We start from the raw sequence: 16974 nt of genomic DNA, 5'->3' as shown, positions 1-16974 counted from the left end.
TTCTTGCGTTCCCCAGCATCCTCTTGTGGCTTCATATTTGGCATGGTCATTAAAATGGCTGCCGACTGCCGCTGTGACAGGGCGCTCTGCTCTGTGACATACCGCGTGCTTACATCACATAGCAGTAACACTGAAAGGCCGCCGGCCTATCAAAGGCTGCAGGAGTAGTTTAACAAAACTGCTATGTGACATCAACGCATGGCCTGTTACAGAGCAGAGCGCCTTGTCACAGCTGCAGCTGGCATTCATCTTGATGTGCATTGCCACCAGGGTCTGCTCCAGGTTTTCATGGACCTCGGGCGAAAGAGTATCAGTGGGTCCCTTTAACACATGTCATGATTTCTGATGCATAGATAAAAAATACAGGTATAGTACAATATATGGGCACCACATACTCCTCCACACAGTATTATGGGCACCATGTAGTCCTCCACACAGTATTATGAGCACCTCATAGTCCTCCATACAGTATTATGGGCACCACATAGTCCTCCATACAGTATTATGGGCACCACATAGTCCCCATACAGTATTATGGTCACCACATAGTCCTCCATACAGTATTATGGGCACCACATAGTCCACCATACAGTATTATGGGCACCACATAGTCTGCCATACAGTATTATGGGCACCACATAGTCTGCCATACAGTATTATGGGCACCACATAGTCCTCCATACAGTATTATGGGCACCACATAACCATCCATACAGTTTTATGGGCACCACATAGTCCACCATACAGTATTATGGGCACGACATAGTCTGCCATACAGTATTATGGGCACCACATAGTGATCCATACAGTTTTATGGGCACAATATAGTCCACCATACAGTATTATGGGCACCACATAACCATCCATACAGTTTTATGGGCACCACATAGTCCACCATACAGTGTTATGGGCACCACATAGTCTGCCATACAGTATTATGGGCACCTCATAGTCTGCCATACAGTATTATGGGCACCACATAGTGATCCATACAGTTTTATGGGCACCATATAGTCCACCATACAGTATTATGGGCACCTCATAGTCCACCATACAGTATTATGAGCCCCATATAATGCTCATTCATACAGTATATCAAGGGCCCCATGCAATGCTCCTCCACACAGTATTTTGGGCACTCTGCTCCTCCATACAGTATTAAGGGCCTCCAAGCTCCTCCATACAGTATATTATGGGCCCCATGCTCCTCCATAAAGTATTATGGGTCCCCTGCTCCTCCATACAGTATATTATGGGCCCCATGCTCCATACAGCATATTATGGGCCCCCTGCTACTCCATTCAGTATATTATGGGTCCCATGCTCCTCCATACAGTATATTATGGGTCCCATGCTCCTCCATGCAGTATATTATGGGTCCCCATGTTCCTCCTTACAGTATATTATGGGTTCCCATGATCCTCCATACAGCATATTATGGCCCCCATGCTACTCCATACAGTATATTATGGGCACCATACAGTATATTATGGCCCCCTGCTTCTCCATACAGTATATTATGGGCCCCATGCACCTCCATACTGTATATTATGGGTCTCATGCTCCTCCATACAGTAAATTATGGGTCCCCATGCTCCTCCATACAGTATATTATGGGCCCCCTGCTCCTCCATACAGTATATTATTAGCCCCATGCACCTCCATACAGTATATTATGGGCCCCCATGGACCTTCATAGTGTATATTATGGGCCCCATGCTCCATACAGTTTATTTTGGGCACTCATGCACCTCCATACAGTATATTATGGGCCCCATGTTCCATACAATATATTATGGCCCCCCTGCTCCTTCATACAGTATATTATGGGCCCCATACACCTCCATACAGTATATTATGCGCCCCATGCTCCATGCAGTATATTATGGGCCCCATGCTCCATACAGTATATTATGGGCCCCCATGCACCTCCATACAGTATATTATGGGCCCCATGCTCCATGCAGTTTATTATGGGCACCCATGCACCTCCATACAGTAGTATATTATGGGCCCCATTTTCCATACAGTATATTATGGGCCCCCTGCTCCTTTATACAGTATATTATGGGCCCCATGCAACTCCATACAGTATATTATGGGCCCCATGCACCTCCGCACAGTATTTTATGGGCCCCCTGCTCCTCCATACAGCACATCATGGGGCCCATGTAATGCTCCTCTATGCAGTACATCATGGGGCCCATGTAATGCTGCATACATAAAGAAAATAATCAAATCCTCACCTCTCTCGTTACCACCGCAGGTCCCGTGCACTTAGCGTCTCTCCCAGCTCTGCAATGCTCAGGACAGAGAGGGAGAGCAGTGATGACATCACCCTCTGCCCTGAGAAGTCGCAGAGTCAGAGGGAGCTGAAAACACTGCAGCTGCCGGAACTAGGAAAGGTGAGTATTAAAGGGGGCCCTGATGCCAGTGCTGTTGCCGGGGGCCCCAACTCATGGACCCCAACTCATGGACCCCATGCTGTGTATAACACCCCCCGTTTACCCAGGGCCCCCAGCGCTTACCTGGGTTCGCCGGGTGGTGCCGCCAGCCCTGGTTGTGGCGGTGGGCCGGGACCGCATGCACGCGCACACCTGGATCGCTTTCAGTTTTAACCCCTTCATGACCCAGCCTATTTTGACCTTAATGACCTGGCCATTTTTTGCAATTCTGACCAGTGTCCCTTTATGAGGTAATAACTCAGGAACGCTTCAATGCATCCTAGCGATTCTGAGAATGTTTTTTCGTGACATATTGGGCTTCGTGACAGTGGTCAATTTAGGTCGATAATTTTTGAGTTTATTTGTGAAAAAACGGAAATTTGGCGAAAATTTTGAAAATTTCGCAATTTTCAAATTTTTCATTTTTATTCTGTTAAACCAGAGAGTTATGTGACACAAAGTAGTTAACAAATAACATTTCCCACATGTCTACTTTCTACTTTACATCAGCACAATTTTGGAGCAACATTTTTTTTGTTAGGAAGTTATAAGGGTTAAAAGTTGACCAGCGATTTCTCATTTTTACAACAAAATTTACAAAACCATTTTTTTTAGGGACCATCTCACATTTGAGGCCTCTTTGAGGGGTCTATATGGCAGAAAAAAAAACAAAAGTGATACCTTTCTAAAAACTGCACCCCTCAAGCTACTCAAAACTACATTCAAGAAGATTATTAACCCTTCAGGTGCTTCACAGGGACTAGAGCAACATGGAAGGAAAAAATGGACATTTTAATTTTTCCAACAAAAATTTTCTTTTAGCATCAATTTTTTCATTTTCACACGGGTAACAGGATAAAATGGATCGTAAAATTTGTTGAGCAATTTCTCCTGAGTACACGATACCTCATATATGGTCATAAACCACTGTTTGGGCAGGGCTCAGAAGGGAAGGAGCGCCATTTGACTTTTTGAATGGATAATATGCTGGAGTATTTAGCGGACACCATGTCGTGTTTGGAGAGCCCCTGTGTGCCTAAATATTGGAGCTCCCCCACAAGTGACCCCATTTTGGAAACTAGACCCTCCAAGGAACTTATCTAGATGCATAATGAATACTTTGAACCCCCAGGTGCTTCACAAATTGATCTGAAAAAAAAGTACTTTTTTTCACAAAAATTTTATTTTAGCCTCAGTTTTTTCATTTTCCCATGGGCAACAGGGTAAAATGGATCCTAAAATTTGTTGGGCAATTTCTCCTGAGTACACTGATACCTCATATGTGGTCATAAACCACTGTTTGGGTTCACGGCAGGGCCCAGAAGGGAAGGAGCGCCGTTTGACTTTTTGAATAGAAAATTAGCTCCAATTGTTAGCGGACACCATGCCGCGTTTGGAGAGTCCCTGTGTGTCTAAACATTGGAGCTCCCCCACAAGTGACCCCATTTTGGAAACTAGACCCCCGAAGAAACTTATCTAGATTTGTGGTGAGCACTTTGAGCCCCCAAGTGCTTCACAGAAGATTATAATGCAGACCAGAGAAAATAAAAAATCATTTTTTTTCCTCAAAAATGATTTTTTAGCCCGCTATTTTTTATTTTCACAAGGGTAACATGAGGAATTTGACACCAAAAGTTGTTGTACAAATTGTCCTGAGTACGCTGGTACATCATATTTGGGGGGAACCACTGTTTGGGCGCACGGCAGGGCTCAGAAGGGAAGTAGCGCCATTTGACTTTTGAATGGAAAATTAGCTCCAATCGTTAGCGGACACCATGTCGTGTTTGGAGAGCCCCTGTGTGCCTAAACTTTGGAGCTCCCCTACAAATGACCCAATTTTGGAAACTAGACCCCCTAAGGAACTTATCTAGATGCATAGTTAGCACTTTGGACCCCCAGGTGCTTCACAGAAGTTTATAACGCAGAGCCGTGAAAATAAAAATATTTTTTTTTCCTCACAAAATGATTTTTTAGCCCGCTAATTTTATTTTCACAATGGTAACAGGAGAAATTGAACCCCTAAAGTTGTTGTTCAGTTTCTCCTGAGTATGCTGGTACCCCATATGTTGGGGGGAGCCACTGTTTGGGCACACGTCGGGGCTCGGAAGGGAAGTAGAGACGTTTTGAAATGCCGACTTGATGGAATGGTCTGCGAACATCATGTTACGTTTGCAGAGCCCCTGATGCACCTAAACAGTGGAAACCCCCCACAATTGACTCCATTTTGGAAACTAGACCACCCAAGGAACTAATCTAGATGTGTGTTGAGCACTTTGAACTCCCAAGTTCTTCACAGCAGTTTATAACGCAGAGCCATGAAAATAAAAAATATTTTTTTTCCTCAAAAAATGATTTTTTATCCCCCAATATTTTATTTTCACAAGGGTAACAGGAGAAATTGGACCCCAAAAGTTGTTGTCCAGTTTGTCCTGAGTACGCTGGTACCCCATATGTGGGGGTAAACCACTGTTTGGGCATACGTCGGGGTTCGGAAGGGAAGTAGTGACATTTTGAAATGCTGACTTGATGGAATGGTCTGCGGGTGTCATGTTACGTTTGCAGAGCTCCTGATGTGCCTAAACAGTGGACACCCCCCACAAGTGACCCCATTTTGGAAACTAGACTGCCCAAGGAACTTATCTAGATGTGTGGCGAGCACTTTGAACCCCCAAGTGCTTCACAGAAGTTTGTAACGCAGAGCCATGAAAATAAAAAATCATTTTTTTTCCACAAAAATAATTATTTTAGCCCCCCTTTTTTTATTTTTCCAAGGGTAACAGGAGAAATTAGACCCCAGAAGTTGTTGTGCAATTTTTCCTGAGTACGCTAATACCAGATATGTGGGGGTAAACCACTGTTTGGGCACATGTTGGGGCTCGGAATGGAGGGACCACTGTTTGACTTTTTGAACGCAAAATTGGCTGGAATAAATGGTGGCGCCATGTGGCGTTTGGAGACCCCCTGATGTGCCTAAACAGTGGAAACCCCTCAATTCTAACTCCAACCCTAGCCCCAACACACCCCTAACCCTAATCCCAACCCTAACCACAACCCTAACCCCAACACACCCCTAACCCTAATCCCAACCCTAACCACAACCCTAACCCCAACACACCCCTAACCCTAATCCCAACCACAAGCATAACCCTAATCCCAACCCCAACCCACCCCTAACCCTTATCTTAACCCTAATTCCAACCCTAACCCTAATTCCAACCCTAACCCTTATCCCAACCCTAATTCCAACTCTAACCCTAATTGAAACCCTAACCCTAATTCTAACCCCAACCCTAATTCTAACCCTAACCCTAATTCTAGCCCTAACACTGTTTCTAACCCTAACCCTATTTCTATCCCTAACCCTATTTCTAACCCTAATTCCAACCCTAATATTTTATTATTTGTCCCTACCTATGGGGGTGATAAACGGGGGGGTTTATTTACTTTTTTTTTATTTTGATCACTGTGAGAGTTTATCACAGTGATCAAAATAAATGAATGAATCTGCAGCCGGCAGATTTGAGCGGGCGCACTGCGCATGCGCCCCCCATTTTCCAAGATGGTGGCGCCCATGATGCGGGACACCGGGATGGCCAGAGGGACAGGAGGTACCGGGGAGGGTGAGGGGGGTATCGGAAGGCTGGAGGGAGCGGAGCTGGAGATGACTGCGGCGACCGATCACTGCCGTCAGTCGTGGCGGCGGCCGATTGGTGCCATCAGTCAGTGGGGGGGCTCATCGGTGTCTGCAGCTATTGCAGCATCGGTCATAGCTTGATTGTAATATTTCACCAAATTTCATTGGTGAAATATTACAATCGCACTGCGCATGCGCCCGCCATTTTCCAAGATGGCGGCACCCATGAGCCGGGACGGCGGGACACCGTTAGCCTGAGTGGGACTCGGAGGCACCGTGGAGGGTGAGAGATAGGTGATCGGACTGCGGGGGAAGCAGAGGGAAGGGGAGGGGGAGCAGATTGTGACAGCGGCGGCCAATTGCTGCTGTCAGTCCATGGCGGGGGCCAATCGCCTCCGCCAGCCGGTGTGGGGGGGGTTAAATTAGTGTCTCCAGCCAAGTCCAATGCTATTGCAGCATCAGCCATGGCTGGATTGTAATATTTCATCAAATTTCATTGATGAAATATTACTATCGCTGATTGGCTGTTTCACTTTCAACAGCCAATCAGAGCGATCGTAGCCCCCTGTGGTGAAGTATAAAGGGTCCTGTGTGTGCCCGGGTCAGGTGACCTTTCATTGACCCCAGTCACCCGACCCACAGGAGGCTGATTTATACCATGACACCTACGTAGGCGTCATGGGTCATTTAGGCACGACTTTTCATGACGCCTACATAGGCGTCATGGGTCAGGAAGGGGTTAAAGGGCCTGCATCCCTAAATTTTTTTTTCTTCTTCCTCCTCTCTGGGGCCCACCGGGCATTTCACCTGTGTCCCGGTGGGCCAGTCCGACACTGCGTTATTGCAGCGGAGGAGGTGGACTAAGCAGAACACTGACTTGAGCTGATGTCCCAGTCAATCTGGCAGGTCACAAATTGCTGGAGACCGAACTGAGCCGCCCTGATAACTGGTGAAGATGGCTACTTGTGAGTATAAAATTAAGGGCATGGAATTTAGATTAGTAGCCCCACTCCAAAGATGCAAGAAAAAAAGTGCTGGAGTGATGCTTTTTAAAAAATGGCAGGTCTCAAAACAGGTATCTAATTTTTATTTCCAAATAGAAACAACCCTTATGTTCTGATCTAGTCGCCAAATCTGCAATCAGTAGTTTAATAACGCCCTTGCTTCCTGTCCCTGTTTGAAAGCAAACAACAAAAAAGCAGATTTGAAGGATCTGTTGCTGCTTTACATCACAGAAGTATTAATTCACAGTCACACACTGAGTGATGAGACTACAACAACGGTTCACTGTAGATCACTTGAATCTTGGATTTCTATTCACAAACTGAAACTATTACTCCCATTTTCATTACGCTAGATCAACGCTGAAGTACACCACAGCCATTTTCTCTGTTATAAATGCAGAGTCGAAGGTCGGTCTGACCGTGGTCTGGCTCCATAAGTATGGCTCTTTAAGTATGCAGAAATATCCCAGAAATGAACCAGAAAGGAACAGAAGGTACGACTAACCACTGCTATTAAATGTACTAAATTTCTTTCTCTTCCTCCACACTTACTCTCACCATGCTGACATACGCCCTAACAGTTTTGGGTTCAATAACTCCTCACTTTCCTTCACTATCCGCATACCCCAGCACCCTCTAACCATATAATAATCTCCCTTTCCCTCTTGCCTCCCCAGCTGACCTCCTCCTCAACATCACATCTCTCCTACTAAAACACAAAACAAGCCACATACTCTCCTTCTCCCACCTGCTCTCCCTCTCTCTGCTTCTCACTGCTGGCGACATATCTCCCAATCCTCGACCCCCACAGCTCATACCTTCCATTATTTCCCCCTCCTATCACTCCCAACACCCGAACACCCGAAAACTCGCCCACTTAAAATCCGTGCCCTTGACGCCCACCACCCTGCTCCCTCTCTCTGGATCACTGTGGATTGCCGGTTTCGTCTGCAATAAACTCGATGTGATTCACTACTTTTTTATCTCTTTTAATTTTTACTTTGAAGTCCACTCTGTCTGAATCTACTCTCCCTGCAACCTCCAACTGGCTGTCGTATACCGACCTCCAGACCCGACCACTGCCTTTATTGACCAGTTCTCCACCTGGCTTCTTCACTTTCTCTCTGCTGACATTCCCACCATCATCATAGGTGACTTCAATATCGCCATTAACACCCACCAGTCGGCAGTCTCCAAACTCCTGTCGCTCACTTCATCTTTTAGGCTAAGTGCAGACATACTTTTTAGCCCTGCGGATTTTTCCGCGCAGAATTGAAGAAATCCGCAGGTCAAATGACCTGCATTTTTCCTGCAGATTTCTTCCTTTTTTCTTGTGGTTTTCTTGCAGTTTTTGTGCGGTTTTCCCTTGCGGATTTCCCCCTGCGGATTTGGAGATTGGAGCAGGTGGAAAACCGCACAAAAGAAGTGACATGCTGCATATTTTGAACCACAAGAAAACCGTGCGGAAAAATCCGCAGCGTCTGCACAGCGTTTTTTTTTCCAATTGACTAACATGCTACTGTACATCGTAATGCGGATATGCAACGTTTCTGCGTGGTAAAATCCGCTGCGGATCCGCTGGATATCTGCATTGTGTGCACATGGCCTTAGACTTACTCAGTAGCCCTCCCGAGCCACCCACACAGGCGGACATACATTAGACCTAATCTTCACCTGTCTATGCTCCTTATCTAACTTCACATTCTCCCCTCTCCCTCTATATGACCACCATCTACTCACGTTCTCATCACTGTCCTCCTCACCTGTCACCCATGTCCACAACTTGTGCACCCCCACAGAAACCTAGCACATCTAGACACTCGCACACTCTCTGAATCTATTATACCACTGTCCTCCATATCTTCACTCCACAACACAGATACTGCCACTAGATTCTACAATTCCACTCTTGCATCAGCCATCGACTCGGTCACCCCTGTCATGTATAGCAGAGTACGACAAATCAATAGACAACCCTGGCACAATAACATCACTAAAAAGCTTCGGCAAGTATCCAGAATTGCAGAACGGCATTGGAAGAAAACGGATCCGCAAGATACTGAAACCTGGCTCACTCACTCTGACACAGCCTCTCCAGCTGCGCTTTCCTATGGCGGATTCCATCTCTCTCACACCCCTCGCCCCAGCAATAAACATGGTGGAGGAGTTGGCTTGCTCCTGTCTGATACCTGCTCCTTTACCCCAATTCCTCTGCCACCCTCCGCTACTCTTCCCTCGTTTGAGGTGCACTCCGTCCGCATCTACTCCCCCTCCAACCTCCAGCTGGCTGTCATCTACTGCCCCCCAGAACTAGCCATCTCCACCTTTCTCGACCACTTCACCACCTGGCTACTCCATTTCCTTTCTGCTGACATCCCCACCATCATCATGGGCGACTTCAACATCCCCATTGACACTTCCACCCCGGCTGCCTCTAAACTTCTATCGCTCACGGCTTCCCTTGGCCTCACTCAATGGTCCTCTGCGGCCACTCACAAAGATGGTCACACGCTGGACCTTATCTTCACCCGTCTCTGTTCCCTCACTAATCTCAATAACTCACCCCTCCCCCTGTCTGACCACAACCTACTGACATTCTCTTCCCTCTCCTCTTCCACTGAGCAACCCCCGCTCCATAAACTCGCTCACCCTCGCAGGAATCTCAAACACCTCAATTTACAATCACTCTCTGAATCCCTTCTCCCCCTTACAGACATAGCTTCCCTTCACGACACAGATGCTGCTGCCACTTTTTATAACACCACAATAACAGCAACACTTGATTAGGCTGCCCCCCTCACGCAGAGCAAAACTCGAACAATCAACAGGCAGCCCTGGCTGACCAGCCTGACCAAAGGACTGAGACGGGTTTCCAGGGCCGCTGAGCGGAGATGGAAGTGAACCCATTCTACTGAGCACTTCAACGCATACAAGCAGTCCCTTGCCAGCTTTAAGTCCACGCTCTCTGCTGCAAAGCAAACTTACTTTGCATCTCTCATATCCTCCCTGTCTCATAACCCTAAACAGCTCTTCAACACTTTCAGTTCTCTACTCCACTCCCCAGCACCTCCTCCCCCACCTCTCATCTCTGCTGAAGACTTTGCCTCCTTCTTTAAGCAGAAGATCGACACGATCAGGCAAAACTTTGGCCCGCAGCCCCCAATGCCCCTCTTAACCGCTCAGCCCTGTTCTGAAAAAGCCAGCTTCTCCACCATGACAGATCAGCGCTCCACCTTTCTGTCAAGATCACTCCTCACCACTTGTGCCCTCGACCCACTCCCATCCCACCTCATCCCTAACTTGGCCACAGTCCTCATCCCATCTCTAAGACACCTATTAAACCTTTCAATTACAAATGGTGTCTTTCCCTCATCCTTCAAACATGCCTCAATCACACCCATCCTCAAAAAGCCCTCCCTTGACCCATCCTCTGTCTAACTATCGCCCGATATCTCTTCTCCCTTACGCCTCAAAACTACTGGAACAGCATGTATATCTTGAACTGTCCTCCCACCTCTCCTCCTGTTCCCTCTTTGACCGGTTACAATCTGGCTTCCGACCACATCACTCAACTGAAACTGCCCTAACTAAAGTCACTAACGACTTACTAACCGCCAAGAGCAAGTGACACTACTCTGTCCTCCTTCTCCTGGACCTGTCCTCTGCCTTCGACACCGTAGACCATTCCCTCCTGCTACAGATTCTTTCATCTCTTGGTATCACAGACTTGGCCCTATCCTGGATCTCATCTTACCTAATGGACCATACATTCACTGTCTCCCTCTCACACACCACCTCCTCACCTCGCCCCCTGTCTGTCGGTGTTCCCCAAGGCTCTGTCCTAGGACCCCTACTATTCTCCATCTATACCTTCGGCTTGGGATCTACCTATCTGGACCCGACCTCGCCTCCTTACTGACTGACATCCCACAATGTCTGTCTGCTATCTCAGCCTTCTTCTCTGCTCGCTTTCTCAAACTGAACATGGACAAAACAGAATTCATCATCTTTCCCCCATCTCACTCTATCCCTCCACCAGACCTATCCATCAATGTCAACGGCTGCTCTCTTTCCCCAGTCCCGCATGCCCGGTGCCTTGGAGTGATCCTCGACTCTGCGCTCTCTTTCAAACCACATATCCAAGTCCTCGCCTCCTTCTGCCGCCTCAAACTCAAAAATATTTCCCGGATCTGCTCATTCCTCAACCACGAAACCACAAAAACACTAGTGCACGCTCTTATCTCCCGCCTCGACTACTGCAACCTCCTACTCTCTGGCCTCTCCTCTAGCACTCTAGCACCACTCCAGTCCATCCTACACTCTGCTGCCCGACTAATCCATCTGTCTCCCCGCTTTTCCCCAGCCTGTCCCCTATGCCAGGCCCTTCACTGGCTTCCTATTGCCCAGAGGATCCAATTCAAAACCCTAACCATGACATACAAAGTCATCCACAACCTGTCTCCATACATCTGTGACATGGTCTCTAGGTACCTACCCGCACGCAACCTTCGATCGTCCCAAGATCTCCTTCTCTACTCCCCCCTTATCTCTTCTTCCCACAACCGCATACAAGACTTCTCCCGTGCTTCCCCCATACTCTGGAACCCCCTACCCCAACACATCAGACTCTCACCATCAACAGAAACCTTCAAGAAGAACCTGAAGACCCACCTGTTCTGACAAGCCTACAGCCTGCAATGATCCTCGGTCTACTGAACCACCGCACAACCTGCTCTTCCCTCTCCTACTGTATCCTCACCCATCCCTGTAGACTGTGAGCCCTCGCGGGCAGGGTCCCCTCTCCTTATGTACTTGTGTGTCCCTTGTCTTACACTTGTATATTACTCTTGTATATATTACACTTGTCTATATTTCCCCTTTTCACGTGTAAAGCGCCATGGAATAAATGGCGCTATATAAATGCATAATAATAATAATAATGACTTCACCACATTCAAACAAGGAACACTCGCATTCAAATCAGCTCTCACCTCTGCTAAAGAGGCCTACTTTACATCCCTCATATCTTCCTTATCTCACAACTCCAAACAGTTGTTCAACACTTAAGTCCCTCCTCCGCCCACCACTCCCCTATGACTTCCCTAATCTCTGCCGAGGACTTTGTCATGCACTTCAAAAATAAGATAGACCAAACAAGGCAAGTCATTGTTGTCCAACCACCACAACCCCTTTTTATACCAGACCAATGCCCTAACCCCATAAGTTCCCTCTCCAAAATGTCTGAATGAGAGCTTCCTCATTTTCTCTCAAAATTACACCTCACCACTTGTGCACTTGACCCCATCCCACCTCCTCTCCAACCTCCTCTCCAACCTCACCACCACACTTATCCCATCCCTAAGCCATCTCTTCAACCTATCACTAACTTCTGGTACCTTCCCCTCTGCTTTCAAACATGCCACAATCACACCTATCCTCAAAAAGCCATGCCTTGACTCGAGTGCTGTGTCCAGCTATCGCCCCATATCTTTACTCCCATTTGCTTCCAAACTCTTTGGGCAGCACGTCCACGCTGAACTTTCCTCTCACTTTGCATGTAACTCACTTTCTTCGACAACCTACAATCTGGCTTCCATCCCCACCATTCCAATGAGACTGCCCTGACCAAACTTACTAACGACTTACTTACAGTAAAATCATCCTTCTTAACCTGTCTGTCCTCTCCCTTCGACACAGTTGACCACTGCCTCCTACTACAGATCCTCTCTTCCTTTGATGTCAAAGAACTTGCCCTATCCTGGATCCCCTCATACCTTACCAACTACACATTTAGCGTTTCCTACTCCCACACTACCTCCTCATCTTCCCCTCTCCTTGTTGGTGTCCCTAAAGGCATTGTCCTAGGACCCCTTCTCTTCTCGATCTATACCCTTGGCCTGGGACAACTCATAAAGTCGCATGGCTTCCAGTACCATCTATATACTGATGACACTCAAATCTACCTCTCTGGCCCAGATGTCACCTCTCTGTTGTCCAGAATCCCAGAATGTCTATCAGCTATATCCTCCTTCTTCTCCTCTCGCTTCCTTAAGCTCAATGTGAACATATCTGAACTTATCATCTTTTCCCCATCTGGATATCTTCCTTACCTGATCTATCTATCACAATAAATTAAATCACACTTTCCCCTGTTATGGAAATCTGCTACCTCGGAGTAACTCTTGACTCTGCCAAGTCCTTCAAAGCACACATCCAAGCCCTCACCACCTCCTGTTGCCTCCAGCTCAAAAATATTTCCAAGATCCGTCCTTTCCTCAACCCTCACTCTACCAAAATGTTTGTGCCTGCCCTAATCATCTCCTGCCTCGACTACTGCAACATCCTCCTCTGTGGCCTACGTTTTAACACTCTCGCACCTCTCCAGTCCATCCTTAACTTTGCTGCCCAACTAATTTATCTCTCTCCTCGCTACACTCCAGCTTCTCCTCTTTGCAAATCCCTTCACTGGCTCGCAATTTCCCAGCGTATCCAGTGTAAACTACTAACACTGACCTATAAAGCCATCCATAACCTTTCTCCTCCGTATATTTCCGAACCAATTTCCCAATCTCCGGTCCTCATAAGACCTCCTTCTCTCCTCCATGCTTATTTGCTCCTCACCCAATCGCCTCCAATATTTCTCCCGACTATCCCCCATCCTCTGGAATTTTGTGCCCCAACACGTTCGGTTATTCGCCACATTTGGATCCTTCAGACGGAACCTGAAAACCCATCTCTTCAAAAAAGCTTACAAACTGCAATGACCGCGCAGCTAACTCAACACCATCGGAGCTACTGCAAGCCTCAACCTACAGTCTCCTTCCCCATAATCTTGTAAAATGTAAGCCTGCAAGGGCATGGGCCTCATCCCTCCGTACCAGTCTGTCATTGTTAGTTTGTTTACTGTAAGTGATATTTGTATTTTGATGTAACCCCTTCTCATGTACAGCACCATGGAATCAATGGTGCTATATAAATAATAATAATAATAATAATTTTCTATCCCTATCCTGTGTACTCATGGTGCTCCTTTCACTACACAGTACAGACATGAAATCCCGTTCTTTGCCCGGTCCCTATGTTTTATAATGCCTATGATGGCCCTTCTAATTGTGTCACAGCATCACTGCAAGGCATTATGGGCAAGCGCGCACTGCCACGCCAGAAACCATTAGCTCACTCACAGACTGTGCAGCACGTCTGGAATGGTGCTGGGCATGTTTTTTTTTTTTTTTAAATTGCAAACTGCATATTGAATTGAATTGAAGCTTGTTCACGTACAGATGGAACAGCGGATTTCAGGAGATTGCACTTGATCCTTCAATCGATCCACTCATCTGTAGTTCTATCAGAAGTTTGATCTCTACCCAGTTAATGATTTCTTATTTCTGCATTAGTTTCCTTCTGCAGTACTAATTTAGAATTTTCTATGTATAGTAGTTTAGTGATTTTTATACAAATTCTTTATAGTGCTTTTTAGAGCCAGTTTGTATAGTTTTTGAATACGAAACTAGGAGTTGATAAAAAAGAAAAAGAAGTTAGAATCTTTCATATAGATTTTTCCTTATGTTACTAGTCAGTCTTGGGGATTGTGCACACATTGCAGATTTGCTGCCAAAACCTGAAGCAAACCTGCAGTGTCATGCACACGTTGAGTATTTGTGACTTGCAGATTTGGTGCAGAAATAATCTGCAGCATGTCAATTCTCTGTGCGTTTTTCACCATTGACTTCACTCAAATCAGTTAAAAACGCACTTTTTTGCAGCTGTGTTTTTCCTGCCAAGAGACATAGAAATGGTACAGAAATGTCTGCATCCCATTTACTCAACATGTGCACGTAGCATTAGCTTTAAAAACTGGTCAAAACCCTGTACCAAAACTGCACTCTTTTTTATTATTATATAGTTCTAGATCAGATTGTCTCCTGTGTCATTAAATTTGCCACTTCGCATTTAATACATTGTCTACTATCTGATTATTCTAATTAAAACTTGTTAAGATCGGCAATGCTTTCTTCAAATGCTATAAATGCTGCATGACAGGCGTAACAAACCAATCAGTTTTTTTTTCACTACTTGCATAATTTTTTCTAAGTTAAAATGGTACACATTTTATGGGTTGTTTATAGCATATTAAATAATTTTCAGCATATAGGTATTTATCAACTAAGTCAAGAAAAAGTGTAAGTTACTAAAATATAACCTTTATTTTGTATGTTAAAATATTTTTTAAAAAATCACTATTTTAACCCCTTTACCACCTTGGGTTTTTCTGTTTTTGAGTTTTCATTTTTTTTCTCTCCTTCGTCTCTGAGCCATAACTTTTTTCTATTTTTTTGTGAATATGGCCATGTAAGGGCTTTTTTTTTGGCTGGACAAGTTGTACTTTTGAACAACACTATTGGTTTTGCCATATCACGTACTGGAATACAGGAAAAAAAAACTCAAAATGCAGTGAAATTGCAAAAAAATTTGCAATTCCACGGTTTTTTTTTTTACCATATTCACTAAATGATAAAACTGACCTGCCATTATGATTCTCCGGATCATTACGCGTTTGTAGATACCAAACATGTCTAGGTTCTTTTTTTATTTACGTGGTGAAAAAAAAAATTCTGGCGTTTGGGTGAGGGCTTATTTTTTGCGTGTCATAATTCTGGCATTTATTTTATTCTTTTTATTTTCATTACGCCGTTTACCGGTCGGATTAAATTTTTTTAGGTATTGATTGGGCGATTGACAGTGGCGATACCAAATGTGTATATTCTTTTTATTTTATTTTGAATGGGGCATAAGGGGGGTGATTTGAATTTTCCTATATACTTTTTTTTTAAACTTTTTACATGCGTCAATAGTCTCCATGGGAGACTAGAAGCTGCAATCACCAGATCACCTGTGCTACAGACAGCAGTGCTTCAGTGGCTGTTTAATCAGCTGACATGTGCTGGAAACATAGCCGAAAAGTGTCCACCTTTAGAGTCTCACTGCGCATGTCTGAAAGCAAAGAACAAGCGTGACGTGAAAAGAACATAGCTTACAGCAAATCAGTCTCAGTGATTGGTGCCACAACTCTGTTGTTGGGTGACCCAGGACCAGTGGCTCCTTCCCTGTTCCTAATGCTAGGGTGTGCCCTATCTCGCCCCTGCTATGTACCTTGCCTTATCTGCTGAATCTACCCTCCGTCTCTACCCTTCCACCACCCATGGTCGAAGGGAGTAGATGTGCATCGTAGTACACCAACCAGACGAACAAGGTAATGCGAACAGGGGAAACCGAAAACACCAGGCATGCAAATATTCACTCACATATAACAGGAATGCATCAGGGAGTGGAGGATGGGGTAAAACCAAAGTAAGAGAAGAAAGGAAATTATCACATTTACTAAACCAAGCAACAGCCACAGATAAACCCACCAAAGGCCTTCTCATATAACCACCACTACTAGCCTTGCAGCTTAAGCTCTCTCTGATGTGTGTCAGTGAGGGCCTATATCAGGGGTGGGCAATTAATTTTTCAAAGGGGCCACATAAGAAACTGTGACTGTTGTGGAGGGCCGAACCAATTGGCTGATCATAATTCTCTTTAAGGCTATGTTCATACCCAGCGTTTTTCCTGCGTTTTGTTTCTGAAGCCAAAACCTGCTCTACTGTGTTCACAACGCCAGTTTTGCTGCATTCTTTTGGGTGTGGATTACACGTGTGTTTTGTCTACATAACTTGTTTAATAAAGTTGGTTTTATTTCCCAAAAATGCTTATCAGTTTATAAGAAGCAGTAAATTATATGTTTTTAATTTGCTTCTAAGACCCATAGTAACTTGTATTAGCCATTAATTAAAGGGGTTTTCCAATTTCAGAAAACCCTTCTCATTAGCTGCAGTTATAAAAATTATTT

The 16974-nt window shown here is 45.4% G+C and overlaps 1 protein-coding gene across 11 annotated transcripts in view; it reads left to right on the top strand.

Annotated features, from left to right (window-relative positions):
• Nucleotides 1-16974, top strand: part of TIAM2 (TIAM Rac1 associated GEF 2) — a 769295-nt gene that overhangs the window by 627045 nt on the left and 125276 nt on the right. The window contains exon 1 of one of the 11 annotated variants that reach the window (XM_073585725.1): nucleotides 16021-16335. The exons of the other annotated variants lie outside the window; for them this stretch is intronic. The gene's annotated coding sequence lies outside the window, so the exon portion shown is untranslated. Of the gene's footprint in view, nucleotides 1-16020; nucleotides 16336-16974 lie in introns of those variants that run through there. 11 annotated transcript variants of the gene reach the window in all.

Source organism: Dendrobates tinctorius, unplaced genomic scaffold (assembly GCF_039654945.1).
Source record: "Dendrobates tinctorius isolate UK_male_01 unplaced genomic scaffold, ASM3965494v1 ptg000087l, whole genome shotgun sequence".
NCBI lineage: Eukaryota > Metazoa > Chordata > Amphibia > Anura > Dendrobatidae > Dendrobates > Dendrobates tinctorius.
This window is presented reverse-complemented; position numbering and strand designations above follow the sequence as displayed.